Source organism: Octodon degus, unplaced genomic scaffold (genome assembly GCF_000260255.1).
Source record: "Octodon degus isolate 3935 unplaced genomic scaffold, OctDeg1.0 scaffold00266, whole genome shotgun sequence".
NCBI lineage: Eukaryota > Metazoa > Chordata > Mammalia > Rodentia > Octodontidae > Octodon > Octodon degus.
Genome location: NW_004524842.1, coordinates 53,254 through 65,100, shown reverse-complemented (window position 1 = coordinate 65,100; position 11,847 = coordinate 53,254). Strand labels below are relative to the sequence as shown.

Sequence of the window (11,847 nt, the reverse complement as noted above, 5' to 3'; positions counted from 1 at the left end):
GCCCCACGCCACTCAGAATCTTTCAGAAATTTCCTGGTAGAATTTTATAATGAAAACCAAAAGTATCATTATCAAGAACAATGAGTTTAAGTATTTTAACCTAATGAAACTGAGAAATGGCTGCATAAACTATGAATAATCTAAGAAGTTGGAGTTATTTTTTATTTTTATTAATCTAACAGTAAAAAGCCATATAATATAAAAAATAACCTAATCTAAGATCAAATTGCAGAAAATGCATCTCTGATAACTATCAAAATGAGACCTACTTACTGTAAAATTATCAAATGCATGCAACTTATTAATGGCTTCAGACTATACCAATAGTAGTACCGATATGCTGTAAGTTGAAGGACTGCACAGAATCACTTGGCTGTCGAATACTTGGAGCAGATGGACTTCCACAATGCTACAAATGTGCATGTACAAGATAATGGTGATGATGATCTGCCAGTGTAGAAAAATCCAGCCCCTTGCACTTCTTCAGTCCCCAAATTAGCCAGATGATGACTTTTCGTGTGAAGATTTAGGTGCTTCTCCGTCAGCCTCTTCCTCTTCCTCTTCACAATCCCCATCTTCCTCTTTTGTGGTCATTTCAAAATCATCCCCACCTCCACTACTGTGCTGGGCTCTGCCATCCTCCCTTCTGTCACTGTCTTGGTCTGACTGCCACTGTTTACCTGAGCCTTCTGTGCCATAATTTCCTGCTCCTACTTCTTTTCCTTCCTCATCTTCCTTTTTCTCACTGTCAGACTGCTGCTGCTTGTTGGTTTCAGAGTTTTGGCTTTCTTTAGTCTGCTCTTGGTCCTTTGTATTCACGTGTGTACGGAGGCCTGAAGAGGTCAGTGCAGCTCAGGTCAGCAGTCAGATAAGGCAAGAAGCCAAAGCGATGCCTTCCTCCAGCTGATTAGATAGTCAGATGATAAGAAAGAACGCAATGAGCAACAGCCTGGAGAAGAATGCTGGCTACAAAACAGCCTGCGACCACACTGAGGCAATGAAAACTTACTCTCATTTTTGTTGGCCAAGGTGAGAAGAGAGTGGCTGCTGTTACTGGAATCACAAGAATTAGCCCCATGACAAAAGTTTTAATGTGAACTGGGTCATAGATCCACATATAAATCTCCCTGCTATCCAGAAAATCTTGGTCACCATGTGGTTCAGGTTTGAATTTTTTTTTCTTAGTTTCCTTCTTTTGGGGAGTTCCAGGAGTTTCTTCCTTTTTGAAGCAACACGGTAATCAGCCCAGTGACCCATCATATTCATGGATTTTGCTGGACAGTTGAATAGAAAAGAACTGTTCACTGTCTTTTCTTCCCTCTTTTTTTTTTTTTTTTTTTTTTTTGTGGAACCAGGGATTGAACTCAGGCCCTTGTGCTTGCCAGGCAAGTGCTTATTCTACTGAGCCATCTCCCCAGCCCTCTTATTCCTTTTTTGTCTCTTCTTATTTTATATTTTCTTGCTTGCTCTTTTTATCTTCTTTTGCACTTTCAGCTTTTCCTTTATCTTTTTCTTTCTTTATATCTTTATCATACTTCATTTTCATTACTTTAAGCGCTCAGTGACAAAGCTGTTTCTTTCAAAGCCTGCAGTAGTCAGCCACACACTCTGTGGCTGTAAATACAGCTTCTTCTCCTTTTTGGGCTTTTGCTTACTTTGAATCCAAAAGGTAATCCACTGCTTTTGAAGCAACACGGTAATCAGCCCAGTGACCCATCATATTCATGGATTTTGTTGGACAGTTGAATAGAAAGTGCTTTTAGCTATAGCCTTCTCCTCTTTATTTAAATGGTTCACCAACTTCCAGGATCCACTTCTTGGTGAAACAAGATCTTACTATGTAATTCAGGTTGGCCTTGAACTCACTCCACAGCCTGGACTGGCCTTGAACTTGCTCATGGTGATCCTCCTGCCTCAGCCTCCTGTGTGTGTGGGGGAGGGGGTAGCTATCATGCCTATTTTATCAAAATTTTTAAGTGTATTTGCAGGGCCAGGGAGATAGTTCAGTAGAATAAGCACTTGCCTGGCAAGTGCAAGGGCCTGAATTCAATCCCTGGCTCTGCCAAAATAAATAAATAAATAAATAAATAAATAAATAAATAAATAAATGTATTTGCATAACCATCTGTAACGTCTCTTTTTAATTATTTTCCATTATTTCTTTTAAATATTTTAAAAATATTATTCATTTATTTATTTGGTACAGGGTTTCACTACACAGGGTCTCAGCCTCCCCAGAGCTGAGATACAGGGGTGCGCCACCACGCCCAGTTTCAGTGGCCAGCATGGTGCACCTTGGGTTCTGGGGCTGGCACAGCACTCAGTACCTGGGATTGAACCTGGGTCCTTGCACATACCAGGCAGGCACTTAGATCATGGTGCTATCTCCTCAATTTTTCACATTTCATTGGCTACTTTTGGGGCCAGGGAGATGGCTCAGGAGAATAAGCGCTTGCCTGGCAAGCACAAGGGCCTGAGTTCAATCCCCAGTTCCGCAAAAAACAAAAATCAAAAACAAAACAAGTCCGAACTAATCATTGGTTAATTTTTCCACTGCCATTTCTTACTTTGTATATTTGTGGTTTTTCTTTTTTTTTTTCTCCTTGATCATGTAGTTTGTCTATTTTGGTTATTAAGAAAAAAAAAAAAACCTTAAAGCTCTTTCAAGAGTTACTGGGCAACCCACTCAGGACCCTTCCTGTCTCTCAGGAGCTATTTCTATTCCCCCCATTCCTATTTTTCTTTTTTCTTTTCTTTTCTTTTTTTTTTTTTTTTCAGAACCGGGGATTGAACTCAGGCCCTTGCGCTTGCCAGGGAAGTGCTCATTCTACTGAGCTATCTCCCCAGCCCCTAATAGAAAGAATCGGGACAGGGGCGCAAACCAGCGACCTCGCGCTCCAGAGCCCGGTGTGGAGACCGCCGCGCTAGGTCACTGCCTTCCATTCCTATTTTTCATTCCTTTTCAGGAATAAATTTTCCTATTCTTAACCTCAAAAAAAAAAATATTGCTTCCTGATTTAGTTTCTTTTACAACTATGATATCTAGAACAAAACACAGTACTTTGCTTAAAAACCAGGTACTGAACTTCTTTGTTCAAGATATTTCACATTTTTTCTCCTTTTTTTTTTTTTTTTTAAGGTTTTTGTTGTTTGGTTTTGTTTGTCATCACCACCCACGGCTGTGTCACTCTAAGTTGTCAACTAGATTCTTAATATGTTCTGCTGTTACAGCACATCTCTTTCATCTTTGCATTTATAAATGGTTCCTTTAAATCTGTGTTTACCTTTAATAAATGTTAACTCATTAGATTCTGTCTCATCAGATCCTGTCATCCAAGGCTTTCATTTATCCAAATCAACACTTCTTGATTCCCTACTATTTGCGGAGCAGTGCTTACAGTCACATACATAACTATGACACAAACTGATTGTTGTTATGTAGGAGAAACAGAATAGGGCCACCCATGCAGAGCACCCACAGCAGGATGAGAGGGTGGATGTGCCAGGAGAAGGCAAGAGGAGATGGGCGTTGACTGGTCTTTTAAGGATACCTGCCAGCAGAAGAGGGTATGAGGGCAGAGGGGACAGCTAAGCACCGCGAACACCTCGGGTCCCCTGCAAGGATGGCATTTCCAGAATTACTGTATAAGCGGAGCTCCGATGGCAGGTGATGAAGGTGGAGGTACAGATCAGCCCAAGACCTACTGGCCTTATGCCAGCTATTGTAAGCAATGGCACACACTTACTATCCTAGCTACGCACTATTATCCCAGCTCTTCCTATCCTGAGACAGAAGGATTGCACGTTTGAGGCTAGCCTGAGCGATTCCATGAGACCTCGTCTCAAAATTTAAAAAACTAGGGATGGAGTTCAGCGGTGCAGTGCTAGGAAACACTACACCCTGGCTCAATCCTCAGGAACATGGGGGCGGGGGCACCTAGCAGCACTTAGAATTAAGCTTGAAACGCCTTCAACAGCAAAGTATGTTGTTTTAAAACAGAAGACTGCAACTGTTAGGCTTGCATCTTAGAAAAGGTCACTCTGGACACAGAACAGAATAAGGGACAAAAGAGGTGCACACAAATTTGGAGAAACCCACCCGGGGAGGAGGTGATGATTCAAGCGTGGGAGGATGAGAACCCAACCGGAAGCATTACCAGTTAGAAAAGAAGAAATTCCTGAAACAAATCAAAGGTGTGATGAGGTGCAGGCAGTGACAAAAAGAGAAGGTTCTAAAACTCATGCCTGGGGCCGGGGAGACAGCTCAGTAGAATAAATGCTTGCCTGGCAAGCACAAGGACCTGAGTTTAATCCCTGGTTCCACAAATAAATAAATAAATAAAACTCATGCCCAAATGCCCAGTTGGCTGGTGACACTTTAAGTAAGATAGCGAATATGTGGACAGCAAATATTGGGGGCAAATAAAGAGTTCAGTTTTGGGCAAGCATTTGATTTAGTTGTAGAACATCAGGTAGAAATGTTCCACAGCTAGCTGGCATGACCCAGCGGGCATGATGGCACAGGCCTGTAATCACAGCACTCAGGAGGCTGAAGACGGGGGACTACTGCAAATTTAAGGCCAGCCTGGGCTACACTGTGAGTTCATGCTCAGTCTAAAATGAATTACACAGTGAGACCTTGTCTCAAAACACAAAACAACAGAAGCCTGAGATAGGGACTGAGTGGAAGATACATGTTTGAAAGCATTTACATACAAATTTCAAGTCAGATTAGAACTACCATCTACTGAGCACTTTCTAAGATGCCAACTGCTATGGTAAGCCCTGGACCATGTGTGTGTGTGTGCATGTGTGTGTGTGTGTACACGTGCGTGTGCACACACATGTGCGTATTTCCTCTCACATTGATCCATGAGGAACTATTGTTCTCATTTTGTAGATGTAGAAACCAAGATTGACAGCATCAGATAACCACAGCCATAGAGCTTACAAGTGGCAGAGCAAGGATTTGAACTCAGTGCTCACTCCCAGTCCTGGTCTCTGCATCCAAAGTAGTACAGCGAACTATGAGAAACTGTAAGAAATTACTTGGAGGAAAGGGAAGAGAGGCACTGAACAGAAAACAAAGAACTCAGGGGCATGGAGTGCCAAGTCTTGTCAGCCACTGCAGGAGGCAACTTACATGGATTATCTCCTTTAATCATCATACCCAGCCATTAAAATCCGTGTGATTAGCCCCATTTTTACATGGGAAAACCTGCGTAAGGTCATCGTGCTGATAAGTGATCAAATCTGGATTTGAACCCACTCGTGTCACCCCAAAGAATACATGATTTAGACTGTAGCAAGAAAAAGAAAAGACACAGAAGCTGTGTAAGCAAAGCGTAAGCAAAATGAGACAGCAGCCACAAGTTTATTCTCGAATGTGCCGGCAGGATATAGCATTATGTGAGGACCCAGGAAAGAGAATTTCAAGATAGGTAGTTGATCATACCAGGTGGTGCAGGACGGCCGATTGAGACCTGGAAAGGCAGTTTCATTCAATAAGAGCAAGCTTGGGTGCCTCTTTGGGGAACAGATACTATGGGGTTTTTTTTGTTTTGTTTTGTTTTTGTTTCTTTAATTTTTTTTTTTTAAGAGCCTCTGTAGATTTTTTTTTTTTTTTTTCGGAACCAGGGATTGAACTCAGGCCCTTGTGGTTGCCAGGGAAGTGCTTATTCCACTGAGCCATCTCCCCAGCCCTTCTTTAATTTTTTGGTGCAGAGATTGAACCAGTTTCTTGCGCTTGCCAGGCAGGAGATTTTGCCGCTGAGCTACCTCCCCAGCCCCAAGAACAGATAGTATGAGGGGTGAGGCAAAGTGGGTGGTAGTGAACTGAAAAGACCCCATGAAGGAAGAAGACAGAAGACAGAAGGAGAAAGGGCATTATTTGGAGAGGAACGCAGGGGAGGGAATGAGGATTTGAGATGGATGAGATTACTTTAGGTGAATGGGTCAGGGAAGGAGAAACAGATCAAGAAAAGCGAGAAGCGAGGTTTCAGAGGTAAGGAAGAGGGCCGCTTCCTCTGATCAGGAGCAGGGACCTACTGGAGAAACGTGGGAGTGAAGAAGAGGAAAGTCAAACATGTTCCCTCCCAAGGCCCCTCCAGTCTCCCACGCAGACAGTGATCTGCTGAGAAAGAACGGGACAGTGGGAATGAAGGCAGCCCCAGGGAAGAAACTGAAATTTGGAGCAGATGCTGTGGGAGGTGGGAAGAAGGGTGAGCACTAAGACACGCCCCACGTGCTCAGCTGAGCCTGGAAATCACCAGGCTATGCCTCAGTGAAGCGTCAAGGTTCTGTGATTTTTTCTAGAAGTACTCAGCAGGCCTGGGCCATGAATGGAGGGTTCCTGGGCTCATCTAGGGCTGGGCATGGTCAGAGAGGCCCCAATCACCCAGGCAAGAAAAGGGAAGACAGTGGAGAGAGTACGTTTGGAGAGACTGGCCACAGAGTATGGTTAAACTGGGAGGGAAAAGAACAGTAATGAGAGGACAAGTTGGTGGAAAGGAAAGAGTTTAGTGGGAAGGAGGGATGTGAAAATTGGGGCATTGAGTGGAGAGTGGATTTCCAAATTCAAGATGTCAAGGGTGGGGCAATACTGTGAAGTAAGCTCCAGATGTGGCCTAGCTGTGTGGCCTTGTTGAAGTGGGACACAGGGGCACAATTACTGCAGCAGGGTCAAGCCAGGACCTGGGAGGTTAGACTGTTGTCATCGTGGAACCCTAAGTCCTCCCTAGAGAATGGCACAGATCAAGGTACCAAGGATATTTAGTATCTTTTCATATTCAGGAAACACAAAAAACTGAGGAGAATGTCTTCAGTGACATCACTGACTTTAACATTTTTAATTTTAAGGAAGAAATGTCTTTGAAGAAATGTCTCTGGCCAGAGATGTGATGGTGCACTCCTATAATCTTTGCACTTCAGAGGCTGAGGATCAAGTACAAGTTTGAGGCTGAGGATCAAGTACAAGTTTGAGGCCAGTCTGAACTACATAGTGAGACCCTGTCTCAAAAAACAAAACAATTCTACAAACAAAAGAAATGCGTTTGGCATGTTACTATCATGTTGGCATCAGACCTGTTAGATGATAGCTAAAGGGCCAGGGAGATAGCTCAGTGGCTTAAGCGCCTGCCTGGCAAGCACAAGGTCCTGAGATTGATACCTGGTACTGCAGGAAAAGAAAGATACCTAGCGGGGTGATCAGAGCCTCACAATTGTGTGACACAATTCTTAGTTGCAGGTAAAAAGTTACATGTCTCTGCTCTATTTCTCTAGTCCTCACTTTAAATCTAAATCTGGGAAGCCAACCTGTGGTCTAGCCAACATGCCAGTGGCAGTCTTTGAAGATGGCAGGCGTGTTTCCCTGGACACCCACCCATTGTTCCCTTGTGTGAACCAGGATGAGGTTGGATGAAGAGCCTTTGCTCCACACGGTTGGCTGGGATAGAGCCTCAAGATAGAGGATATGACTTCCTGGGGCTTGAAAGATTACACACCAGAGCTGAAGCCCCAGCCCCCAAACAATAGGTATTATCTTAGTTGTGTTAAGCAAATTACTCTTTCTGCATATCCTTCTTTTTGCATATCTTTCTCTCTACATATTGCAGAGGTGACTTCAGGCCTCCTACCTAGCCCAGCTCATACCTGCTTCCACCATTCTCACTGTCCCTCAACCTCAAGCCACTCCTTCCTTCATGGATGAGGAAAACCCAGGCTCCATCCTGGGTCGAGGCCTTTGCTCTGGATAGCCATCATCATGGCTGGACTTAGGATCTCTTGGCTCCCCACAACTACAAATATGCCTCAGTGTCTTTATTCTCACCATGGGTTGCACTGGAAGTGGTAGACTGGAATTAAGTCACTAGAATTCCAGTAACTTTTCATGGGATTACAAATGAAAACTTCCTAGACCTTGACAAGGACCAAGAAGGGCTCTTTGTACCACACTAGTGCATCCCGCTATCCCTTGCCCACAGCTGGTCTGGCTAAATTGACTGGCAAGCCCAGCTAATTCTCAGTGTTTTGGCTTGTGTCTAGATTCTGGCCAAAGCCTTATATAGTCAGGGAGCAGGCTTCTAGAGCTTGTGGTCAATTCATGATACAATGAAAGATTATGAGCGTGAATGCTACTCCCACCCTGGGGCGGCAGCCTCCATACAGTATAAGGGAAGGAAGGAGGTTTGCTCTGTGCTGCTCCTCACTTCCTGCTTCTGCTGCTTTTGCTGTCTGCCACCACCACGAATTACTGCCCTCTGCCATGTGCCACCCTCTCATGGAGCAAGACGAGTATGGACCGAAACCTACACAAACTGTGAGCAAAATAAACCCTTCCTTCCTTAATTTTGGGTGTCAGGTGTTTTGTCTCAGCAATGACAGAAAAGTAACCAAGATTCCCAAAATGCTTTGAGCTGGCATCTAAAGTTGTAAGATATGAAACTCAGATTTGCCATCAGCCAGACGTAAAAGTAAAAAGCTTTCTATAGGAGAAAGAATGAAGTTACCACTGAATGATGGGGAGAAGCAAAGAGCAGAGGGACCCATCCTGTCAGTGGTTTAGTTCTTGTTTTTCACTGTTTCTAAGATTCTGCTGTCTTCTTCCCTGTTCTATGGTTTACTATTTTATTTCAGACTTTCCTTGGGTCCCATGAATCAATTAAATCCCACTTCCTAGCTCTGCTGGAGCATGATGGGTTCTTGGCATTTGCAATCAAATTAAAAGGAAAAAAAGAGGCAAGACAGATGGTTGGTACATGCTATGTCAGTGCCAGTCCTGAGTCTCATCTCTAACTTGTTCTAAGGAAACTAGAGGATGCCAGTGAATGCAGAATTCTAGACCTGCTGAGGGTTTTAGGGGGAATGCTCTGAATCAAGCCTGGAGAAGGAGAAGTAGATCCAGCAAAAGGCTAAGCTATCTGAGCTGGACTTTTGGCCTAAGGAGGCTGGGGCTCTCCTGTAGCTGAGAGCACGGTAATAAGAGTCCTCAGTGGGAGGAGATCCTAGTGACCCTTTGTCCAGGTCACTCCACACAACCCTACAATTCCAGTCAAGCTTCCGGTACAGAAAATTCTGTTCACATTCTTCACTTAGGCAGGGAATCTTGACTTTGCAAGCATTTATGCTGCCAAAGGTAACTTTATTTTTTTTCTTTTTAGGACCGGCCCTTCTTTCCAAACCACTTGGTAAACCCAGCCTCTGCTCTTTTATGCCCTCCGACTTGAAGAGCATTGCTCCAGGGGAATTGTTTGGATAGAGTTGCAAAAACAAACACTGCGCTGGCTTCACCAGGGAAGTCTGAGACCTAGAGTTCCTGGCAGGAAAATATTCATGAAGTTGGCTCCGTGGCTCCCTGCTGGCCAACAAAAAAAGCAGCATGCTCCGGTGATATGCTAGAGACAGCTGAAAAGGAGACCTGAAGGGCTCAAAGGCAAAGTAATTTCACTGTGAAGCCAGATATCTGGTTAGGATTGAGACCCTCCAGCTGTCACAGGTGAAAAGATGGGGGCCGGAGGCTCAGAAACTGTAAGTTATGTCTGGCCTGCATGCTGCCGGTACAGAAACATAATATTGTATTTCTTTCCCAATAACTCATTCAACCCTTTGCGGAACCGGGGAAGTTCTTTATTCTCTGTATTTGATGGCTAGGTGTCAAAATAAAATTGTCCAATAAAAATACCATTAAATCTCTTTTTTCATCATTTGGGCAGGTCTCTTTGTATTAATATTCAGCCGGGTGGTCAAAGTACAGTATATTAGAGAAAGAAGAGCTAGAGATTCTCTGAAAGCTGGCTCCTAATCCGAATTTTAAATGTCCACTAAGCTTCCATTCCCAAAACATTCTTTGTTCCTTCATGAGTACATGTTACTTATAGCACAAGAAATGTGTAACAATGAAGGCACGATGAATGAATGCAGGGTCACTCTCTAGTCTAGGGTGTCCCTTGTCCTAGAGCCTGTTCTTAGGGCTTTTGGCCTTGTTCCGTCTCATTCTACATCTGGTCAGGGAAGGCTGCATCCATGAGCACTGCAAGGAGAAGTGGTTGAGGGGATAAGAAACGCAGGTTTCGTAGCACATACCTGTAATCCCAGCACTCTCAGACTGAGAAGGAAAGACAGCAAGTTCAAGCCCAGCCTGGGGAAATTAGTGACTTTGTAGGATCACATCTCAAAAGTAAAAGGCTGGGGCTGGAGATGAAGCCCCACTACTGCATCCCTCACCACCCTTCAAAAAAAGACACAGAAATGCATTCGCTCAGCATATTAAAGTGCCTGCAAGCAGGCACAGGGGCTGGGGCTTTGATCCCTGGGACTGCTGTGCCAGCCCCGCCCCTGGGGTGCACTGGAGACAGCAGTTGAGACTGGGCGTGGTGACATGCCTGTAATCCCAGCTCTTAGGAGGCTGTAAACAGGAGAATCACTACAGAGTACAATCTAGTGGTGAGACCCTGAACCCCCTGTAGACCCTTCCCTAAAATACAAAAAAAAAGAAAAGAAAAAGAAATGCATTCAGGAAAGTGTCGTTTGAGCACCTAGTTCTTACTGCCTTAACAAGACCAGTCACAGCAGATGAAGCATTTGTGGTGCTCCCGAGGCCCTCTCAAAGTGCAGCCGGGAGTGCCACCTGGCAGGTAGAGCCCTAGCACTGCCTCATGCCTGGCCAGCCCACCGTTCAGCACAAGAAGCCAAAGCCGCCTGATAGCTACAGCCAGGCCGCATCTGTCGAGCTGGCAATGACTCCTGTGGGAACAGAGCCAGCGAGCCTGGGTGAGGGGAGCAGGAGTCAGGCAGGAGAGAAAAGCAGAAAGCTAAGGATACTGTGTGTGGTGACACAAAAGACTTAACAGGCCTTAATTTCTACAGCAAAGCACGGAGGAACGCACTGTGGAAATGCGTGGCGGCCTCTAGCTGCCTGATGTTGCAAGGCTGCTCCATGGGAGACTCTAGGCAACCAAGAGGGGTGTCGGGCAGCTGCCCCACCTGCCAATCTTCCTCACACAACGTCCCCCTGTGGGGATAAGGACAGACAAAGGCTCTTCTTCTGTGTCTCTGTTCACTCCAGGCAGACGAATTCTGTTGCTGCTATTGTCTGAGACAGGGTCTCACTGTATCGCCCAGGTTGACCTTGGGCTCATGGGCTCAAGTGTCTCAAGTAGCAGGACTACCAACACATGCCACCAGGCCAGGCAGCAGATGAGTCTTAAGGTGGACTTTCAATCTCTACTTTTCTACGTGAAGGAGGAAAAATCTTTTAGATCACAGATTCCTAAGGTTAAGGATCAGACAACTGACTGACTTCCCGTTGACCCACCTCATCTCAAATCAGCCCCGCTGCTTTTAGCCTCCGGCCATACACAGCACAGTTTCCTTCTCCCCCATAAACAAGATTATCTGTGTCACAATTTCCCTAAATAGGATACTCTGAGCATTTCCTTTCTTTTATCTTTATTGGTGTGAGTTCCACTAAGGCACGGACTCTGCTATCTGACTTCTGTTTCCAGAGCCTGGCACAGTAACTTAGTCAAAGTCTGGAGAGGAATTGCTCACATCCACAGCAGCCTAGCACGAACACTGGCAAGTATTTAGTGCTCTGTATAATGTCATTCACTAGAACATTACCTCTATCATCTCCCACAAATATTATTTTCTATGACATTTATCACATTAAGCATCCTAATAATGTTTTTTTCAGTGCACCCTCTCTCTATATACAAAGTCCCTGGAAGCAGGAAACAAGGGTTTTGTTTTACCCATCATCCTTTCACCTAATCAAAAAATGACTGAAAGGGCTGGCGAGATAGCTCAGCGGACTAAGTGCCTGCTTTGGCAAGCTCAGGGACCATGGTT

The 11,847-nt window shown here is 44.7% G+C and overlaps 1 protein-coding gene and 1 pseudogene across 1 annotated transcript in view; both read right to left on the bottom strand.

The window, feature by feature from the left end:
* Positions 1-11,847, bottom strand: part of Dixdc1 (DIX domain containing 1) — an 82,182-nt gene that overhangs the window by 66,767 nt on the left and 3,568 nt on the right. The window lies entirely within an intron of this gene.
* On the bottom strand, positions 166-1,228 carry LOC105741015 (annotated as a pseudogene).